General features: G+C 42.6%; 1 long non-coding RNA gene across 6 annotated transcripts; it reads right to left on the minus strand.

Annotated features, from left to right (window-relative positions):
• Positions 1-3,090: 3,090 nt before the first annotated feature.
• LOC144242012 (uncharacterized) lies at positions 3,091-23,471 on the minus strand. 6 transcript variants are annotated; one of them, XR_013338268.1, is made up of 8 exons: positions 23,314-23,471; positions 22,567-22,643; positions 17,956-18,076; positions 11,603-11,775; positions 8,664-8,728; positions 7,521-7,610; positions 6,426-6,569; positions 3,091-3,529 (listed from the first exon to the last, which is right to left on the minus strand). It is a non-coding gene; the product is annotated as an uncharacterized LOC144242012 (long non-coding RNA). The 6 variants fall into 6 exon arrangements; XR_013338267.1 differs by having other exon boundaries at positions 8,664-8,954; XR_013338269.1 differs by lacking the exon at positions 8,664-8,728 and having other exon boundaries at positions 7,521-7,607.
• Between the last annotated feature and the right edge of the window lie 127 nt (positions 23,472-23,598).

The raw sequence follows: 23,598 nt of genomic DNA on the forward strand, positions 1-23,598 counted from the left end.
AGCCCCGCCCCGCAGCTTCAGTCCCGCCCCCGAGGCTCCGCCTCCGAAACCGTGGGCCCCTCCCAGAACCCGCCTCTCAGTCTCGCCTCCGCCCGCAGTTTGGGATCAGCCCAGGCCCCGGCGGTTTTCCCTGTGTCCTCCGACCTAGGATCCCCACAGCTGTTTCTCTTGTTTCACGAACAAGTTTGGGGCCCGGGCGTGTACGGCGACCAGAAAGATGGAAGAGGGTCCGAATGAGAGGAGAAAAGAAACAAGACCCAAGGAGACAGCCAGGAGACAAAATAATGACAAGTTGTGATTCTAAGTGTTGGAAGGTATAGGATTAGAGGAATGGCAGAATAAGGGGAGGGGGTCTCTGCCTCAGACTCGGTGGTGGCTGGACGCCGGACCTGAGGCCAGAGCACCTCCTAGCCTTGCCCTCCGTGGAGGTGGGGTGGGGAGGGGGAAGCCACCCGGTAGGTAATGTCACCCATCTGGCCTGGTGGGCAAGGTAGGGAAGGGCAGCCAGGCCCCAGGGGTCGACATGGGCAGTCAGGTGGGGAGAAGGACAGAGCTGACTTCAGCAGAGAAAATGACCAGTGCAAAGGCTCTGAGGCCCCAAGGGGCTGGCCCTACTTGAGCCTAGTGCCCATATTGTCCTCAGTTCACCACTATGGAAGTCGAGGCTTCTCAGGGTAGGGAATTGCCTAAAGGCTCAGGGCTAATTGATAGAATCCTTCCAAATCCCATTCTTTTCCTGCTAACCAGATCTCTGTCCCCTGCCAAGGCAGGACCAGGTAAATGATAATTGGTTTTGTCCTTTCCCCTTCTCTACCGGGATAACCCCTGGCCTTAGAAATGCACCTGCTTTCATTTCTGCATGTGCCTGAGTTGGCTCTAGGGTTTAACTTTTATCGGCATGATCATCACAAGTCATATCTCATGATTTTCTTTTTCTCTGAAAACTCAAATCGATTGGTTAAATAAATGGCATATGCTTCATCAATATGATTGCATGCTATATTATCATATTCAAAAGGACTAGATGAGGGTACAAGGAAATGTGTATGAAAATAAACCATGCACAAATGGTATACGTGGCATAATCCTAATTTTATGTTTAAAAACACAAATAGACACAGACAAAAATTTTGAAGAAAATACATCAAATCATTGATCATAGTTCTCTCAGGTAGGATGGGAATGCTAGTGGTTTATTCTTTTTTTTATATATTTATTTTTGAGAGAGAGACAGAACGTGAGAGGGGGAGGGCGGAGAGAGGAGACAGAATCTGCAGCAGGCTTCAGGGTCTGAGCTGTCAGCATAGAGCTCAATGCCGGACTGGATCCACAAACCACGAGATCCCAATGTGAGCCCAACGCTGGGCGCTTAACCGACTGAACCCCCCAGATGCCCCAGTGGTTTATTACTTCTTAATGTACTTCTGAGTTTTCCGTATTTTCTAGAATGCACAGATATTGAATTTATATTGAGAAAATACAATGAATTTTATTTTTTTACAAAAAGAAAGACAATGCCAAAATTAACCCACTCAGATCTTTAGGATGTGATGCCCCTGAAAATCCAGAAACTGCCCCTGGCTTACTGGTATCGTTAGAGGAGTCATTTCCCTTCTTAGGGTTTCTATTTCCTCAACTAAAAACAGAAGAACTAATTGTGTCAGATGTTTTCTCAGAACTATTCCTATGTATCTCTTAAAATTTTTATTGCTATTATAAATTATATTTTCAAATCTATATTTTATAATATATTGGTGATTATTGAAATATGATTAGTTTTTATATAATAATCTTGTATTCAGCAAACTTGAACTCTTTTTTAGTTCTAATAAGTTTATAGCCTCTCTTGAATTTTCTGTTGAATAATCATAGAGTCTGCAAGCAATGACATTTGGTATCTCCCTGTTCAGTCTTTATTTCCTGGTCCTTGTATTACAGCACTAAAATCTTCAGTACAATGTTGGATAACAAAGATGACAGTGGGCATTTCTATCTTGTTCTTGACTGTTTCTAATATATTACCCATAAAAATTGTGTTTGTTGTAGATTTTTGATAGATACCTTTTATGAGGGTAAGGAAGCATTATCCTGCTTTATGATGAATGGTTGTTGAATTTTATCTAAGGTGAGACTTTTTCCCCCAATCCAGTCCTGGATTTTATTATACTAAAACATCCATGCATTCCCAGAATAAACATACCTTTGATGATGTGTGATGATTTTTTTCAATACAGTGCTGGATTGCATTTGCTAATATTTTATTTAGGTTTTTGTTTAGGGTTTTATTTACGGTTTTTATTTGCATCCTCCCTTATTTCCTACTAATTTCCTCCTTTCTTCTCTCCTTGTCTGGTTTTGCTATCAGTTACAGGAATTCATAAAATAAATTAAGCAGGGGGTGCCTATTCACTATACAGCTTCTATAAGACTGGGATTTTCTGCAGTTTGGATTTTCTATAGGATTCTCCTGTAAACCATCTTGGTTTGGGGCTTGGGGGTGGAAAGTGTTTATACTGACACCCCAACCCACAATATTCAATCTGGCCTCACTCTCTCCACCTAAATAGCTCTTGTGGGGCCACTAGGAATCTTTTTGTTGCTGAATCCAAAAGAACCTCCTCAGATCTCCACCACCACCACCACCACCCCTGCTTCACCCCTCCCTCCCCAGTGATGCTGTCGACTAGCCCCTCCAGGAGACAGCCTTTTCCCACTTCCTGTTCTAGTTTCCCTCCTTTCTCTGCAGGTCCTCCTCCTCTCATGGAGATGCTCCTCCTCTTGCTTTACTCGCCCCTTCTGCCCAGGTGTCCTGCTTAGGCCCTCCTCTCCTGTCCACCCGTCTCTGTGGATTGACGCAGCCACCTCCGTGGATTCCGTTAGTATCTCCAAGCCTTGTCTCTAAGCCGAAAGATTCCCACATCCATACATCCAGCCCCGACCTCTCTCCTGAGCCTGACCCGCAGATGCTGCACTGTTCCATGGCCCCTACTTTGTGCCAGGTACCGTGCTAAGTGTTTTTACTCTCCGTGTCAATTCTCTGTTGCCACATAATAAATCATCCCCAAACTTAAACATTTCTTTTTCGTTTTAATGTTTATTTCTTTATTTCTTTATTTTAAGAGAGGGGAGAGGGGAGGAGGAACAGAGACAGAGAGAGAGAGAATCCCAAGCAGGCTCTGCACCATCAACATGGAGCCCGACACGGATCTCAAACCCACGAACTGTGAGCCCAAATCAAGAGTTGGACGCTCAACCACTCAACCGACTGAGCCACCCAGGTGCCCCAAACCGTAAACATTTCTTATCTCAGAGTGTCTACGGGTCAAGAATTTGGAAGCAGATTAGGTAGATAGCCCATCTTACAATCCAGATGTCAGCTGGAGCTGCAGTCAGCTGAAGGCTTGGCTAGGGCCTGCGAATCCACTTCCAAAATCACTCAGGTGGTTTTTAGCAGGAAGTAGGAGTTCCTCCTCACCGGGAGCCTCTCCCGACAACATGGCGGCTTGGGGTATCTCCCAGCACGAGTGATCTAAGAGAGAAGAGACAGAAGCCACAATGTCTTTTATAATGTAACCTTGAAAATGATATACACGTAGTCCCTTGGTCTCCCAGACCAACCCTATGACAGCGTGGGAGGCTACCACACAAGGATGTGAGTACCGGGAGGTGGGGATCATTGGGTTTTTCCCCCGAGGCTGCTCACCACACCCTCACAACTCTGAGGACAGATTACCCACCTCATCCCGCGGTACAGACGAGAAAACTAAGGTGAGGAGAGGTAAGGTCATCGATCGGGGCCACACAGCCAAGGCGAGAAAAGAGATCTGAATGCAGCTCTGCTGGGCTGCCTGTTGGTTATCTCCTCCTGCACACCTTTCTCTGATGGCCCACCGCTAGTTTCTTCACCTTCTCCTTGTGCAAACCCCAACCCTGTCAATTTGCCACCCCCAAACCTCTCAAGTCCCCAGCTCTGCGCAGCAAGTGGTGCCACCGTCCTCCCATCTGTCCAAACCAGAAGCTTTGAGTCACGCCTGCTCCTCCCACCCACTCGCTTCCCAGTGCCGGATAGCCCAGGCCTGCCAAGTCTTCCTCCTCGGTGCAGCCTGCGTCCGTCTCTCCTTCTCTCTCTCTCCGTCGCCGCCACCATCACGCTGGGCCCAGCCACTGACTTGTCTGCCCTGGACATCTGCAGGAGCCCCTCCCTCATCACCCTCATCTCTGCCCCCACACTACCCATCAGTCCTCTTCTCTCCAGCATGAGTCACCTTTAAGAACACAAAGCTGGTTATGTCACCCTGCCTGCTTTAAACTCCTTCAGTGGCTCCCACTGCTTTCAGGATCCAGTCCAAATTCCCTCCAGTGTGATCGGGCCCCTGCTCATTCATCCAGTCTCTTCGTCTGCCCCTCTTCATCACCCCAGCCCCTCCGGTCACATTTGAGTATCCAGGACCCCGCTGTGCTTTTTTTTTTTTTTTTTTTTTACTTTAGGCCCTCCATTATGCTATTCCCTTGGTCCAGAACATTCTTCCCCCAGCTATCAGCATGCCTGTCTCCTCACCCTTCAGCATATTGTCATCTCCTAAGAGAGGCCGTTTCTGACCTCCCAGCCAAGTTGATGTCCCCAGCTCTAACTCCCACAGTTACAGCCTGTCCTCTCTCCCCACCTCACTGCCTCTCAGCTGAACCGTGAGCTCCCTGAGAGCAGAAGCTGTGTCCATCTGGCTCAGAAGAGCACCCTGTGTGAGTACAAAGTGTGCCTGGTACTTAGTACATACTCAACTGTGTGCTGGTTTGGTGCATTCTCTCCACACCTTCCCTCCCCCCTCGCACTCCAGCCACTGGACAACGTTCAGTCCCTTCAGTAAAGCATGGGATCCCTCACCTCCGAGTCTCTGCTCATGCCCTTCCCTCTGCAGGAATGCTCTTCTCTCCTGTCCCTCTATTTATTCAGCTAACTCCTATATATTCACAAGGAAACTAGGGTTGCCTGATTCAGCAAATGAAAATACAGGACGCCCAGTTAAATCTGGATCTCAGATAAACAACAAATAATTGTTTTAGGAAAAGTCGCAAATATTGCATTAAATACAAGTGCCCTGTATTTCACGTGGCAACCCCAGCAGGAGCCCGCACCAGCTCCGCCCTCCTCTGGGAGATCTCCCTGATCTCTACCCTCACCCTCTCAGGTCCGCTCCCCCCGAACAACTTGGGCTCCCAAACCACCCCGTTTGCCCCCCGCTAAGCATAAAGCTCACTCTGTTTTGAAACTGACGTAGAGTGTGACCTCCTTGACAGAGAAGACTGTGTCTCAGTCTTCATCCAAAGTGAGTTTTCACCTGGGACAGCCCTGCCACAGGAAATGGCCAGTAAGGTTTACCGAGTGGAGAAATGAAAGGGCACAGGGGAGATAAAGGTAAAGAAGACAGGAGGAAAAAAGGAACCAGCAAATGAAACTGAGCCCAAAACGCAGGATGAATCTCTGGGATGATTACCTACAGTGGGGAGCTCCTCTTCCCACCCTCCCCTACCCCCTGCCTTGTCTCTGTCACTTACGGGCCCTATTCACCCATCCCCGGCTTCAGAGAGCCTTAGGACTCGGGGACCAGAAACGCAAAAAGAAACTGTGTCCCTGTAGGGGTTTTTCCAAACAGTCTCTTGAACATTCAAATGGGAGGGCCAGTAAGGTACAGGAAAGGGGCTGGGGGGAGTATATACCACAGCCTTAAATTGGAAAGAAGCTGTGAGGATCCCCTGGGTAGGGAGGTACCCCCAAAGGTTGAGGGTTGCTGCTCTACTGCTCAGAGAGCTATTGAAGTCCAACTAGACCACCTGGGGACCAAACCTACACTCAGCCCACCTGTTGCATTCCATATACCTCCCATACCCCTCCCAAGCTGGGGATGGTCCCTAAAGACCCCAGGAGGTAAGGGACCCTACAGCACTAATTGCATAGATCATGTGGACCCAGAACATTGCTGAGCTCCTTCCAACTACCCCTCCTAGAGTATTCCAAACGGCCAAGGAACTGGCCAATGGAGAAATCCACTCCATCTGCCTGTCTTGTTGGCGGAATCCAGTCTCCTCTGTGTGTGTGTGTGTGTGTGTGTCTGCCTTTCTCGCCCTCAGTGCTTTTTGGTTCTTGTACCACTGGTTTCACTGGGCTGAGGTTCTCTTGAGGCTGCTCTCTTAGCCTTTTACTCATGGCTGGCCCAGTTGAGAAATACATTTCTGAATCGTCTCCCCACTTAACCCCTGGGGAGGAGCCCTAGTCCCTCTGAACACTTGCCACAGCCTCTAGGCCACCCCTTTGGCACAAGTGACCCTTGCAGCCAGTACTCTACAATGCCTTCCTGACTTCCAGCCATGGAGACGCTTTGGTAAGTTTGAGGAGAGCATTTTTTCCTTTTTATAAGGTTTCTAATTACCTATTATTTCTGATCTTCTCTTTAATCAGCTTCCAGAACTCTGCCAGGAGCTACAGAACCAGGGGGAGGAAACTGGTTCTCACCAGTGTTGAGAGAGAGGCCCTGTGGTCCTTGGATGTCCCCATCCTCTTCACCATTATGACTCTGTAATTAGAGAGAATGGATCTGACATTAGACCAGGAATCAGAAGCTCTGGCTTTTGTCTTTAGTCCCATGAGTGTCTCAGTGTGCCACATCTGAGAATTTCATGAGCCTTAAGAGTCCAAAGGGAATAAAGCTGTCTGACCATAGCCTGGGGAGCTGGCATGCAGCAGGCAAGACAAGCCCAGATTCTGAGTCCTCATCCTCCCTGACAGCTCAGTGCTCAGAACGCCTGTCAGTAACACATTTCAGGCCTTGGTTGTCTTTCCACCTCATTCTTTTTTTTTTATTCTGATTATTTTATCTTATTTAATTTTAATTTAAATCCAAGTTAGTTAAGGGGCGCCTGGGTGGCTCAGTTGGTTAAGCGTCCAATGTCTGGCTCAGGTCATGATCTCATGGTTTGTGGGTTTGAGCCCCCAATTGGGCTCTGTGCTGACAGCTCAGAGCCTGGAGCCTGCTTCGGATTCTGTGTCTTCTTCTCTCTCTGCTCCTCCCCCGCTCATGCTCTGTCTCTCTCAAAAATAAACAAACATTAAAAAATAAATAAAATAAAATAAGTCCAAGTTAGTTAAGATATAGTGGAATAATGGTTTCAGCAGTAGAATTTACTGATTCATCACTTACATATAACACGTGGTCCTCATCCCAACAAGTACCCAACTTAATGCTCATCACCCATTTAGCCCACCCACCCCCACCTCATTCCTAATCCAAACCACTTCCTCTGCATGTGTTTGTTAGCTTAGCAAGAGCCATATCCACTTGTAAGACAGAGCTCCTGCCTCTTCTGCTGTCTTCCCCAAGGCCCCTCTTTCCATACATCTTCCTGCCCAGATGCCAACCCCTTCCCTCAACCTAGTGAGGGGGCATCCATGCACCTCCCACCCATCCAAATACATCACTTTTGTCACGGAGTTTTTCAGGTCTCTGTCTGAAATATGGTTGTATTACCTTTAGAGAGCTCCTATGTTCACACAAGGTGGAAAAAATAATATTGCTAAAGCTGCCATAGTACGAGATCTGTTAACGTTCCAGGAGCTTCTGAAATAAAAGGGTGTGATTAAAAGGCAGGAATGCTATTTTAAACCTATTAAAATGTCCCTTGGGTTTCATGATGAAGGTAGGGGTTCAAATACCTCAATGGCTAACAGTGGATCCATTGTTATCCCAGCAAAAATGAGAGCATCATGTAGAGAAGTAACTATAGTAACTGCATGAAGAGCCATGATTCGGGCTTCAGAATTCTGTTACACATGTCACTTATTTCCTGTCACTGATGTCAGGTCCCAAGACATAGCAAAGCACACAGGTGGGAGCCCTGCTTGCCCTCTGGCTTTGTCACTCACCAGAAATGTGGGCTTGGACCCACTCAGGAGCCCCCAGCCTCAGTTTGCTCAACTGCAAAATGGTGTAAAACAACTCCTTGGCAGGGTTGTTGTGACAGTGAAATGAGGCAATTAAAGTATGAAAAACTCTGATAATGCAGTGCCTGGCATGAAGTTGGCACACAATAAACTGGTAGCTCCTAGTATAATAACTAATTGCTACACCGCTGATTTGAAAAGATAAATATAGAATTGAAACACCAGCAGGCAGCAGGACGGGGCAGAGAGAGGGGACATTTTGAGACTGATGATTTGATTGTTCCACCAAGGCCTCTTCAAACATCCATTTGTTTTGGTTGCAAGTTGAATATTGTCCACACGGATAATTGCTATGAATAATTAAGAAACAATGGCTTCCACTGACAGTCTTATAGCACTGGTGCGATTAGCTAAATATATCTTTTCATAACCCTTTCTGAACTAAGATACATAAAACATAAACCTTTCACATCATAAAACTAAGTTGGCAGGATGACGTCATTACACAAAACAACAAACAGGAAAGTAACAACTTTTTATTGGGAAGTTATGGTCGTTCCCCNCTGATTTTTTCTTCTCTCTCTCTCTCTCTCTGTTTTAGTAAATCTTGTTACTGGGGTATAATGTTCATACAGGAATATACACAAAGCATAAATGAGTGGCTTGATGAATTTTCACAAAGTGAACATACTCTTATAACTAACACCCAGATCAAGAAACAAAACATCACCTGGACTCCAGAAGCCTCCTCAGGCGCCCCCCTGGTTGATCATTTCTTTTCTTTTTCTGTTTCTTCTTGGAGATATAATTTATAAACCAGAGGATGTATTAATTTGAAACACACAGATTGATGAGTGTGTCTAAGTTCATACAGTGGTGCAACCCTCACCACCGTCTTAGAATTCTTCCAGCAGTCGGAAAACTTCCTGGTTCCTGTTCAAGGTCAGTCCCCACTTCGGTCCCTGGCCCCAGGCAACCACTCATCTGCTTTCTGTCTCTAGAGTTTTGCCTTTCCTAAATGCTAATAGAAGTAGAAGCATACAATAGGAAATGTATCATCGTAGTTTTGTGTGTTATCATTGGTTTTTTATCCTAAAATATAGATATAAATATGGCAAGATTAGTGTTTCTTAAGTGTGCCTCATGAAATAACTTTAGGTGGCACATAGACAACTATTTGGTATCTTAATTGAGAATTTTTTCTAAGATATACGAAAACATGTAACACATCAAGCCATTGATGTCACAGACACTATTCCTTAGATCTAGAATGGAGTTAAAAACTAATCAATTTAAGGAACCATACTAGTAAGAACACAGATATTAAATACATAACACAAAAATTGTAAAGGTATATGCAGATGATTAAAGCCAGTAAAATTGTGACCTAGATTAAGAAAGACAAATCGTGGGATTCTGGGTGGCTTAGTCAGTTAAACATCTGACTTCGGCTCAGGTCATGGTCTCACAGTTCATGGGTTCGAGCCCTGCATTGGGCTCCATGCTGTCAGCTCAGAGGCTGGAGCCTGCTTCAGATTCTGTCTCCTTCACTCCCTGCCCCTGCTGCACTCAAGCTCTGTCTCTCTGTCTCAAAAATAAACATTAAAAAAAAATGATAGGTTGAGCATCCCACTCTTGGTTTTGGCTCAGGTCATGATCCCAGGATCATAGGATTGAGCCCCAAGTTGGGCTCCACGCTAAAGTATAGAACCTGCTTTAGGATTCTCTCTCTCTCTGCCTCTGCCCCCCTCCCCTGTTCACTCTCTCTCTAAAACAAATAATAAATAAATAAATAAATAAATAAATAAATAAATAAAGGAATGACATCCTTTAAGCGTTTTCAGAAGGACCTTAAGTATAAGCTTAAATTGATAGAATACTCTGATGTGGTTGATATAATTAACAGAAATAAGAACTAGACATTGAGTGTCTACTATTTCATACACTTAAAATATCCCGTAGGTAGCCTGTATTGCTGTTCTCATTTTACGGACATTGTATGGAGGTATGGAGACTCAGAGAGGTAGGCAACCAGGTCAGGTCAGGCCACACAAACAGCAAATGTCTAAGCTAGGATTTAAAAGCCAGGTCAGACATGCAGAAACCTTACAGGGCATCCTCTCCTCAGTGAGTTTGGATGGGAGCTTGGGAGGTCAAAACAAAGAAAGGGTTGAAGAAGTCTCAGTAGGCAAACAAAACTTTAAGCAGACTTAGAAGGGTTTTTTTTCTCTTTTTTGTTTGTTTGTTGTTTATTAGTAAACTCTACCCCTAACATAGGGATTGAACTCACAACCCCAAGATCAAGAGTCACATGCTCTATACCAACTGAGCCAGCCAGGCACCCCAGAAGGGTTTTCCTTATTTTTTTTTAGATAAGACAATGCTACCAGTGACCTCTTGATTTTTCTGCCACATCTGAACGAGACACAAAAGTATTTGAATATGCAAAATTGCTTATGAGATGTAAAATTCAAGCAAGTATTTATTGAGCTAGAATAACTGCTAGGTGCTGTTTAATAGTCCCACTGAGAGAAGGGCTGGACTATGGTACAAACTCCATGAAAACAGAGTTTTCAAATGACACACTAGGCTCACAGGTCTGACATTTTCTTTTAAAGCATCTAAGATGGGGCACCTGGCTGGCTCAGTTGGTTAAGCATCTGACTTCGTTTGGGTTAGGCCATGATCTCATGCTTTGTGAGTTTGAGCCCCGCATAGGGCGGTCTGCTGTCAGCATGGAGTCAGCTATGGATCCTCTGTTTCCTTCTCTCTCTGCCCCTCTCCTGTTTGCACTCTCTCTCTCAAAAATAAACGTTTTTTAAAAAAAACATCTAATATGCACTGCTTATAAATATAGATTTGGATTCTAGTGTCAAAAGACTGAAATTCAAATCCCAGCTCTCCTACAACTTGCTTTGTGATCTTGAACAAGTTTCTTATCTCACTGAGCCTCAGTTTTCTGATCTGTAAAATGGGAAAAATAATAGTACTTAGTTCAAAAGGCAAGTGTACTGATTAAATCAGATAGGCTGAGTTCAGAACTTACTCAGCTGAAGTTACAGAATATTAACTTTTTATCATTTTACTATTCCTTTTGAAATACTAAATGTCTGTATTTTGTACAACCCCATGTACAAACACAGAGCTGGAACAAAGGGAGAGCTGGCTGCCAGCCTGGATTATGCAGGAGGGTGTTAAACCACACTGTTGGTTCTTCCTGTATTTTCCTTTCTCTCTTCCTCCTATTCAAGAAAGGAACAGATTCTAGGAATACTGACTGGAACCTGAAAGCCTGTGAAAGGTGGTGCATCCAGCCACTGGGACAACCTCAGAACAACTCCTGGGGACTGATAATGTCAAAAAGGGAGTCGAGGACCCTGGAGCCACGGGGACCAGGTGGGCAGGGCCAATAGATCCCTCAACCAACCATGTGACCAATGGCTCAGAGCCAGAGTGCTCCCTCTCCCTCATCGTGGCCTTCCTTAAACCCTCAGCACACTGTCACACTCAGTATGGTTGTATTGCTGAGAAGTGGGGAATATATGCCCAGTAAAGACTGCAGATAGAGGTTTTACACCAGCTAAGAAGCGCAACGGCCTGCACGGAGTGGAGTTCTAGAAAAGAAAGCCTTATTTCTTGTCCACCTGAGTTGTAGACTGAGATTCATACCTGCTATGGCAAGAAGGATTCAGAGTTGCTTGTCCCAGGAAGTTGGGGTGGATACAGGGTCCACAGATTCCAGCAAGGAATAGAAAAGAAGGCAAACCTGTCACTGCCACTATAGGCCCATCATCTGTTGGAGAGCATGATGATGGCAAATGTCCAGAGGCCTTTGGTCTGGGCTTGAGCACAAACAAGGAAGCAAAGGCAGAAGAGGAGGAACAAATAACACACCTGGCAGAAAAACAGCCCCATTCACACAGCCTTTAATCCCCGCTCTGATTAAATCCAGAGATTTGGGTTTGCAGTTATGGTTTAGCAATTAAAACTGTTATGTTGCGACACCTTTTCTGGTTTAAAGTGGTGAAGGCATAAGGCCTGTGAATTTGTGGATTTGATTACCACAGCCTTCTGTGCAAACAGGTGACTCACTCTGCCTGCCCCTCCAGAGGGGGAAGACGCCAGCTCAGGTTTCACTGTTAGCCCCCCAAGCCCTGCTGTGAAATGTCAGTTCTTTCCCAGAAGCAAATTGAACCACCCACCACATCTCTTTAAATCAGGGCTGACAGCCTAAACCTGAGTTCATGAAGCTTCAGGCCACAGAGCCGGCACTCCGCTTCAGGGTTGCACCGTGTGGGGTGAGTGCCTCTGACTCTACAGGAACCAGAGCCTAGATTTCACTGTTTTCATCGCCTTAACATTTACATTTGGAGAGCCTGGGGAAATGGATCTTTGAGACAGAACATTAACCTTTGCTATAGCAAAGTCTTGGCTGTCTTAAGCCTCTAACAAAAAATGGCACTCCTTATCTCCATCCTAGCCTCAAGTCTACTGGAAAGGTCAAAACATGGGAGGAGCTCTAACAGCAGGAAATCTCAGGAAATCTTAGAGCTTATAGGACGGTAGTGACCATCTTAAGTCCACTCTAGCACTTTATGCATGAGTAAACGCAAGCTGAGGAGAGGTTGCAGAACTTTTACAAAGTCACATTACTGGATGGTCATTGAACTGTGGCTGGAATTCGTGTTACTTGATTATTCATTCACTGTAACGAACATCTGTTGGTTACTACGTGTGACGCTTGAACAATGCAGGGGTTAGGGGTGCTGAGTCCCACGGAGTAGACTTTTGACTCCCCCTAAATGTAATTACTAATACCCTACTGTTGACAGAAGCCTTACTGGTAACATAAAGCAACTCAACACATTATGTTTATATCTATATCTATGTATATAACTGTATTCTTACAATAAAATAAGCTACAGAAAATGTTAAGAAAATCATAAGAGAAATTACATTTACAGCATTGTACCATATTTATATAAAAAATCCACATATAAGTGAAACTAAACCTGTGCACGCAGTTCATACTCATGTAGTTCAAGGGTCAACTGTATTTGGAGACCTCTGTGGGTGTGTAGTTCATAGCGGGGAACAGGGCTTCAACTTTCCCTATGGAAGTCAGAGAGGCCCCAAATCACTCTTCCCACTTCCTGGAAGCAGGGATATAACCTAAGCTCAGCCAACAGGACACCCTCATCCAGCACTGTCATAATGTCCAGCCTGCCTATGTGCACTATGTTGGTTCTGCCCTAGGAACAGAATGAGCAGAGCCATGTGTCTTAATGATAAATATACCTGGTCACCAGTTCACTCATTGACCAATTTGCATTATGCACAGTTTACCTAAAATTTAAGGCTCTTTGGAGTATTTTTGTATTCAATTGGCTGCCATGTTTTTGGAGGGCTTTTTGGGCCACCTTTTTGGCATTTTTACAGATTTAAAAATGAAATTTCCTTTAAGGGTTTTTTTTTTCCTCTGCTAATTTAAAAAGAATTTTTTTAATTTTTTTTAAATGTTTTATTTATTTCTAGGAGAGAGAGAGGTAGCGTGAGCAGGGAAGGGTCAGAGAGAGAGGGAGACAAACAATCTGAAGCAGGCTCCAGGCTCTGAGCTAGCTGTCAGCATAGAGCCCGATGCGGGGCTCGAACCCACGAACAGCGAGATCATGACCTAAGTGAAAGTCGGACGCTTAACCGACTAAGCCACCCAGGCGCCCCTAAAAAGAATTTTTTTTAATGTTTTATTTATTTCTGAGAGAGAGGTAGCGTGAGCAGGGAAGGGTCAGAGAGAGAGGGAGACAAACAATCTGAAGCAGGCTCCAGGCTCTGAGCTAGCTGTCAGCATAGAGCCCGATGCGGGGCTCGAACCCATGAACTGTGAGATCATGACCTGAGCTGAAGTCAGATGCTTAATTGATTGAGCCACCCAGGTGTCCCTCCTTTGCTAATTGTGTGTGTGTGTGTGTGTGTGTGTGTGTGTGTGTGCGCGCGCGCGCGCGCACGTGCGCGCGCGCATGTGTGCGTGCAGTGAGCTCTACATCCAGTGTGGGGTTGAACTCTCGGCGCCAATTGAGTCGCCAGCTCTGCCGGCTGAGCCAGGTAGGCACCCCATAAAGTTTGTATTTCTGATTAACTATTTATGAAATGTGTCACCTTTTATAAACAATAAAAGTATTCTTTATTGTTGTTGGAATCTTTTAATAGTATGTGAACCTTCCAACACACTGTAAGGGACTTTTTCACAAGTTTGTATAGACACTTCCTCCATATTAACTAACTTGAATTAAAAAAAAGTAAGACTCTTCCTTCAAAGTTGTGTGGTCACAGCAAGAGACCCTTATTGAATCTGATATTCCAGGTACTAAATTCAGAATAATCCTAAGTTTTAAGCACAAAATGGAGTGCCCTTGGTCAGCAATTGATATGACTTTAGCAATGGCATGAGACCAGCACAGCTCCTACAGTTAATGGTGACTAACGTCTGACTACAATGAATAAAAATATACTAGAGCAAATGTGTAATGCTGAGTTTATATTCCATTCAAGTCCATAAATAAGTATTAAGTTTGGCTATAATAATAAAACAGCTAACATTTCTCAGAGGCCAACCAAAGGCCAAAGGCCAGGCTGAACACTGTACTTTTTTTTTTTTTAAAAACTGTCCATAGTATTTCTTAGTTGTTTATTTACCAAGAGAAACTATTCCATAACCCAATATTCACGTTTCATAGTTCGGGAACACAGGTCAGTAACAAACTTCCATGGAACTCAACCCAAAGAAATTCTTTACATTCCAAAATCACTTTGCACTCTGAAAGATACCAGCCTTCATCTCTTCAAAATCTTTCACAGAATCATAATTTCCTTAGAAATCTGCATATGCCTTCTTTCTTGGTTGGGCCATACCAAACATATACAAAACTGCAACCCAGGGATACAGTGAGTGTTCTAACAATATGAAATCGCAGACACTTGGCCAGAAGGCCTCACCTCTGAGGTTTCATCAAGCACTAGAAGACATGGTAGTTATTCTCCTCAATGCCAGCCTCAAATCCAACGTCTTTCCTAACTGATACCTGAACACTGTACTTATGTTTTCTCTTTTAGTTATGCTCCCTGAGGTCAGGGCTTCCTCTTTGTTCACTACTGTACCCTCAGCCAGCCCAGAGCAGACACTCCGACCGTCTGCAGAATAACCCAATGGCCCTGTTAGCTGGTGCCGTTTTTATCACCTCAAATGTAAAGGTGAGGAAATTCAGGCTCAGGAGTTGTTACTTGTCCCAGGACACCAGGAAGGGCAGCATGACCCTGGAGCCTGCACTCCTAACACAGGAACGTGACCTCACCCGGGTACTCTAACAACTAAAGCCTAGAGGGTGGGGTGAGGGTGGATAGACTATTCAAAAGAGTTTTAATGATGTTTAGTGCTGGGGAACTGGGGACAGGGTGTATAGGTACAGAGGTCCCTGGGAGGGTATGGTCCTGAAATGACTCTCTAAGATCTCTACATGACCATTATTGGGGGTAGAACATTCCAGAATAAGCCGAAGCTTCACGGGGAGACTTGAGGCAGAATACAAGCAGGGGTCAGAGGTCCGGGGAAACGCCAGGTGGCCTGTGCAGAGTGTTGCAGCTTTCCAACAAGAGGTTAACTTGATGGTAAGGAAAGAATCATTATGAAAAACTGGCACAATAAACATAGGATTTTATGGGCCAGCAAAGAGATTACTTTTGACCTCTTTCTCCTCTTCCCTTAATATATATAACATTTATTTTCTCTAGAAATTAAAAGTGTTTTTGATTCTCATGTGCTTTTGGCCTAGTGCCATGTGCTAACAGTAGTCAATAACATTTTGTATAAAAAGAAAACTGTGTTTGGGAATGTGAAATGGTACAGCACTCTGGAAAATAATTTGGCAGTTTCCAGAAAACTAAGCATACACTTATCCTACAACCCAGCAGTTGCAGTCCTGGGCATTTATCCCAGGAGAGTGAAAACTTATGTTCACACAAAAACCTGTACAAGATTGTTCACAGTAGCTTTATTTGTAATAACCCCAACCGGAAACAGCCAAAATGTCCTCCAGTAGGTGAATGACTTAACAAAACTGTGGTATACCCATACTACATGGAATAATATTTAACTCTACTGATACAGGCAACAACTTGGAAGGTTCTCAAGGGCATTGTACGAAGTGGAAAAAAACAAACAATCTCCTGCTGTATGATTCTATTTATATAATGCTCTCAAAATGACAACATTTTAGAAATGGAGACCTAATTAGTAGTTACCAGGGGTAGGGAAGGGTAGGTACTACCAAGGTAGCATCAGGGAGATTGCCGTGGTGACAGAACAGTTCTGGTGGTTAGCCAATGCTACCTACGTGATAACCTAACAGACATGCTCATTGTACCAATATTGATTTCCTGGTTTTGATATTGTACTATAGTCCCTGAGCCATAACCATTGGGGGAAACTAGATGAAGGGCACAAGGACCTCTCTGTACTATCTTTGCAACTTTCTAGGGATATATAATTATTTCAAAACGGAAAGTTTAAAAAAAAAAGAAAATTGTGGTTGAAACATCACCTGATTTCTCAAATTTCCCTTCAACACCACTCTGAGGAAATTTTAGCCAAGTGTAAAGATGGATATGCCTCTCATATACAAAAGTCTTCTTTTTTCCTTTTGTATCTTCATAATATTCCATTTCATGTCTGTACCATATATTTTTTTCATCTAAAACCTGAATATTTATTTCCACTTTTTGCTATTGTAAATAGTCATTATAAATATTATTATAGTTGCCACAAATCATCTTATACATAAGTCATTTAACCCATTTCTTTTATGACTATGTTTGTAGCACAAATTCTTTGAAGTGGCAAAGCTGGTTTTCTTAACAACTATGCTGTATTGCTATATTTATTCTGTATTTTAAGCAACATATAAATTTTTTCAGAGTCTCATTTCTGAAAATAGATATTTATGTACACATTCTTAATGGCAAAAGTTTTTAGTCTACTTCAAGTTGTTGTACATATCAACATTAATAAAACATTTCTATCTGATTGACTTAAGCCAGTCATTTATCCATTGTTGTTGACTTAAATGCATTTTCAAAATTATACACTCACTATTACAATACAGCTCTTTTTTACACAGATCCAGAAAAAATGTGAAATCGTGTGTACCTAAACATAACAACTACACAGAGAATAAGACTGGTGTTATTAATTAAGAGACATCTTCCAACCCCAGTGTTATAAACGTGTTAAACAAAATGCCTTTCCTTTAGCCAAAAACCATTTTTTAATCTAGTCAAATAATCATCAAAATGTTTGGGATGCTGTGCAGTGCCTGGAAATGGGGCGTTATATCCATCCTTCAAAAGTTCACGGTACAGCATGTGGGTGAAGCTTTCTGGCCAACCTTTCACTCTTTCAGCCTTTGCTGCTGCAAAGCCAAAATGTGGGCTCTTAGTCTAAGTTTTGCAACCCACAGAAAATGTGGCTAAGGCCAGAGAACAGACGTATTTATACTTCTGGAGGCCCGACTTTTCATGAGTCACGTGGCTACCTTGACACAGTGGCTTCCGCGCCTTCTGCTGCTTGCTGCCGCCAGTCAAGTGGAGCGGGCGCCCTCTAGGGCTGAACCGCGGGAATAAAATAGCTACCAACACCTGGAAAAGGGACTGGTAGAATTCACCTGGATGGCTTTTCCTCAGCAGCTACGCTTCCAAAGCTTCCAGAAGCTAAATTCTATAAATGCAGTGCCGAAAATAACCCGATGGACCGATGTGTGTGCCTATGAGTGCATACATGTATACACAACCTTTAAAACCCATAAAAAAGGAGAAGCAGGACATTAGTAACAGTGCATGCCTTCCAGAAGGGGAACATAACAAGGGAGTCAGGTAGGTGGGACACTCACTCGCCCCCCACCCACTTATTATGAAAAACTTTCAAACATACAGAGAAGTTGAAAGAATACTGCAATAAATTTCCACATACTCACCACACTCAGATTCCACAGCTGTTGTCATTTACCATATTTGCTTTATCTCTATATTAATGTGCCTGGATTATATCATTGGAGACCCACATAAAAAACTGTGCAGAAGACCATCCCACGGAACCTACAAAAAAGCTTCTAGAAATAAATAATGACTTTAGCAAGGTTGTAGACATAATGTCAACACCTGAAAATCTACTGTATTTCTATGTACTAGCAGTAAACAACTGGAAACGGAAAATTATTAAAATAGCATTTACAGTGGCTTAAAAAGGACAGAAATACTTAGACATAAGTCTAATAAAATATGTGCAAGATGTGAATGCTGAAACGTACAAAAAGCCAATGAAAGAAAGAAGATGGATGTAAACAGAGAGACATCCTGTGAATGTGGTTGGGAGACTCAGTAGAATCAGGATACCAGTTCTTTCCAAAATGTTCTATAGATTCAACACTATTCCAATAGAAATTCTGTCAAGAATTTTTTTTGGAGATGCAGATGAGCTGATTGTAAAACAATTCTGAAAAAGAATACTAGAGGCAGGGCTGGCTCATTTGTCAGTGGAGCACGCAACTCTTGATCTCAGGGTTATGAGTTCCAGCTTGCATTAGGTATAGAGACTACTTAAAAATAAAATCATTAAAAAGCAGAAGAGTAATGCTTAAAACTTACACTATTTTATTTATTCTTTTAATGTTTATTTATTTATTTTGAGACAGTGTGTGCAAGCAGGGAGGGGGAGAGAGAGAGAGAGAGGGAGAGGAAGAAAGGGGGCGGGAGGGAGAGGAAGAAAGAGAGAGAGAGAGAGAGAGAATCCCACACAGGCTCCATTCTGTCAGAACAGAGCCCGAAGTGAGGCTCCAACTCAAGAACGCTGAGTTTGTGACCTGAGCTGAAATCAAGAGTCAGACGCTTAACCAAGTGAGCCACCCAGGCGCCCCTATACTATTTGATTTTAAAAACTATTACACAGCTACAGTACTTAAGACAGTATGATATTGAAGGGATAAACATAGAGATCAATGGAACAGAATAGGGAATCCAACTACAGACCCACTCAAAACAGCCAATTAAAGAAATATTTGCTAATTATAAAAAAATCATACTACATAAAAAAGGCATAAAAAGAAAAGTAAAATGTTTCTTGACCTCTAACAGTCAAATCTTACCCTCTACACCATTTAGCCTCTGTTCACAGTTTCAATAGTAGCCTCAAACTGGAAACAATCCAGGTGTCCGTCAATAAAATGGGTAAACAACAACAAAAAGGAGTGAACTGTAGACAAACTGATTCTAAAATTTATATAGTAAGGCAAGAGAACTAAAATAACCAAAATGACTTTGAAAAAGAATGATGTTATAGGAATCCCATTATCTGATTTTAAGAATTACAATATAGCTACAGTTATCAAGATAGTATGGTTTTGGAGGAAAAGGGACAGAGCTATAGATCAACGGAGCATAAAAGAGTACGTAAATACACCTACACAAGTTTGGCCAAATGATTTTTGACAAACATTCAAAAACGATTCTCAATTATTGAGAAAGTAGTCTTCTCAATAAACGGTATTGGAATAATTGGACATTCTTAAGCACAAAAACCTCAACCTAAACCTCACAGCTACAAAAATTAACTCCAATTGGATCATAGACCTAAATGTAAATTATAAAAACCATAACACTTTTATAAAAAAGTGGAAAATCTTTGTATGCCAGTGTTAGGTGAAAATTTCTCAGATATAATACTGAAAAGCATAATCCATAAAAGAAAATAATTGAAAAACTGAACTTCACTGAAATTAAAAACTTGGGCTCTGTGAAATATCTTTACAGGATGAAAAGACAATCCATAAACTGAGAAAACATATTTGCAAGTCACATAAATGACAAAAGTCTTGCATACAAAATCCATAAACAGTGCTCTGAACACAACAAGAAGAAAACAATCTCAACATGCAAAAATCAATCAATGAAATACACCCCATAAACTGAACGAAGGGAAAACTGCATGATCAATTCAATGGACACAGAAAAAGTATATGGCAAAATCCAATGCTCTTTCATGTTAAAAACATTTGACAAACTAGGATAGAAGGAAACCACCTCAACATAGTAAAGGTTACATATGAAAAACCTACAGCTAACATCATCTAACTCAATGGTGAAAAACTGAAAGCTTTTCTTCTAAGATCAGGAAGAAGAAAAGATGCATGCATTTACCACCTGTACTCAACATAGTTTTGGAAGCTCTAGCCAGAGCAATTAGGCAAGGGAAAAAAGACATCCAAATTGAAAAGGAAGAAGTAAAATTATTTTTTTACAGATGGCCTGATCTTATACATAAAAAATCCTAAAGATACACACGCACCCATGCGCGCGCGCACACACACACGCACACACACACACACACACACACACACACACACAATGGAGTATTACTCAGCAATCAAAAGGAATGAAATCTTGCCATTTGCAACTACATGGATGGAACTAGAGGGTATTGTGCTAAGCGAAATTAGTCAGTCAGAGAAAGACAAATATCACATGACATCACTCATATGAGGACTTTAAGATACAAAACAGATGAACATAAGGGAAGGGAAGCAAAAATAATATAAAAACAGGGAGGGGAACAAAACATAAGAGACTCTTAAATATAGAGAACAAATGGAGGGTTACTGGAAGGGTTGTGGGGGGGATGGGCTAAATGGGTAAGGGGATTAATGAATCTACTTCTGAAATCATTGTTGTACCATGTGCTAACTTACTTGGATGTAAATTATAAAAAATAAATAAATTATAAAAAAGGAACTCCTATAACTCAACAACAACAAAACAATTCAGTTGAGAAATAGGCAAGACTTGAATAGCCATTTCTCCAAGAAAGACATAAATGGGCAATAAGCACATAAAAACACAACCAATATCGCTATTAGGGAAATGCAAACAAAAATCATGAGATACCACTTCACACATATGAGGATGCCTATTTAGCAATAAAGCAGAAAATAATAAATGTTGCTGAGAACATGGAGAAACTCGAACCCCTCTGGATTGCTGGTGCGAATGCAAACTAGTGTATCTACTATGGAAAACAGAATGGCCATTCCTCAAAAAATTAATCATAGAATTAACATTTAATCCAGTAACACCACTTCTAGGTATATACCCCAAAGGATTGAAATCAGGGACTCAAACAGGTATTTGTACACTAATGTTCATAGTGGCATCATTCACAAATCTAAAGGTTGAAAACAACCCAAATGTCCATCACAAGAATGGATAAACAAAATGTGGTATATGCATATAATGGAATATTACTTAGCCTTAGAACGGAATGAAATTCTGATACAAGCTACAGAACGGATGAGCCTTGAAGACATTATGCTAACCAAAATCACACACACACACACACACACACACACACACACACACTGTATGATTTCACTTATATGAGGTACAGTAGTCCAATTTATAGAGATAGAATGGTAGCTGCCAGGAGCTAGGGGAAGAGGGGAATGGAAAGTTGCTGTTTAATGAATACAGAGTTTCCTTTTGGGAAAATGAAAAAGTTTTGGAGATTGATGGTGGTGGCAACTGAACAACAATGCTTAAAATGGTAAATTTTGTGTGATGCATATTTTACCACAATAGAAAACAATCTAATTAGAATGTGAGCAAAAGACTTGAACAGACATTTCACCAAGGATGGATGGCGAGAGTAAGCATATGAAAAGATGTTCAATAATCATTAACCATTAAAGAAATGCAAATTTAAATCATGAGGGACACTACTTCACATCTAGGAGAATGGCTAAAATAGAAAATATGCATCATATCACACACTGACAAGGATCCAGAGCAAATGGGTGTCTTATACATTGCTGGAAGTAACATAAAATGGTATAGCCACTCTGGAAAAATATTTTGAAATACTGCTCAGTATTTACCTGAAGAAATGAAAACTCATGTTTACAGAAAAACCTATGAGCCAATGTTCATCACAGCTTTATTAGTAATAGCTGAAAATGGATACAACCCAAAGGTCCTTCAAGGGGTAAATGAATAAACATACAACTACTGGGCAATAAAAGGGTATGAAATGTTGATACATGCAACAATTTGAATGGATGTCAAGAGCATTAGGCCGAGTGACAATAGTAACTCCAAGAGTTACATATGGTACGATTTCATGTATAAAACACTCTTGAAATAACAAATTATAGTGACTGAGAACAGATCAGTGGTTGCCAGGAGTTAGGGGTGGGAGAGGGTGTGACTATGAGGTAACATATAGGAGTTGCTTTGTGGTGATGGAATAATTCTGTATTATGATCCTGGTGGTAGTTACATGAATTTGTACATGTGAGGCAGTTCTATAGGATTATTACTCTCCCCCTAAGAATGCACATAAAAACTGATGAAAGCTGAATAAAATCTCTACCTGAGTTAACAGCATCATACCAATGTCAGTTTGGGGAATCTGACAAAGTACTATGATTATACAAGATATTAGGCAAAGATAGGTGAAGGGGACATGGAAACTCTTTCTTGTGAGACAAAGCCTTTCAAAAAAAAAAAAATACGAGAAAGAATAGAGGAGGGGCACTTACCTGCCTCAGTCAGGAGCATATGTGACTCTTGATTTTGGGGTTATGAAATTGAGCCCCACTGTTGGGTGTAAAGATTACTGAAACAAAACAAAGAGTAAACTATTGATGCACTTAACATAACCCTCAAAAACATTTTCTGAGCTAAAGAAGTCAGACACAACAGTACAGTTTGTATGGTTCCCTTTCTTTCAAATTCTAAAAAGGGCAAATTAAGCTACCACGATGGAAACTGAATCTGTGGTTGCCTATGGAATGATGTATGGGGAATCACTGGGAGGAAACACGAGGAACTTTCTGAAGTGGTGGAAATGTGCATTTTACTGTTTAAGTTACACCTACAAAGGTGGGAGGGGGCGAAAAGCCCTCTTTAATATATCTCGCTTGAAATGACAAAAAAAAAAAAGAAAGAAAAAAAGTTGGTCAAGCCCTCAGGCATTGAAAGTCTTCAATAAAGGCGTTTATAACGACAACCCAAAGTGACTTTTAAGGACAAATGGAGACGGTAACTAATTACCTGAGAAGGTTCCTGTGAAAATTAAATAAGCTGTACAATTCTTACCACAATGAGTGACACACAGTAGGTCGCTTAATGCGTCTATGAAAGCTCTGGTTCCCATTCTAAGGGACAGACTGACAGCGCCGTCCAGGGAAGACGGCTCGTTCTCAAGGTGAAAAGTTCCCTGACGCTAGGGTGTGCGCAAGCGCCACTTGATGCCCTAAGGATTTCAGGGTCTGCAAAAGACTGACCTAACTTTTAAGGTCCCTCCAGCCTTCAATTATGTTCCTCAGAGTCTGAGTGCATCAAGCAGTACCGCTTAGGGACGTGTTCCCGACGTGCAGCCTGCGTATCCGCAGCCGCGGCTCCGGACGAAGTCGATTGGAGACGGGCACCACGAAAAGCGGTAGAACCACCCCACGCGCCACTTCGGCCCCGCCCTTCGGCCCCTCACCCCAGAGCGGATGGGCGGGGCACGCAGGCGCGGCTCCCTGCCATTGGCTAGAGCTGGCGGGGGAGGCGGGACCTGGCTCGAC

Source organism: Crocuta crocuta, unplaced genomic scaffold (genome assembly GCF_008692635.1).
Source record: "Crocuta crocuta isolate KB4526 unplaced genomic scaffold, BGI_CrCroc_1.0 scaffold87, whole genome shotgun sequence".
Taxonomy (NCBI): domain Eukaryota; kingdom Metazoa; phylum Chordata; class Mammalia; order Carnivora; family Hyaenidae; genus Crocuta; species Crocuta crocuta.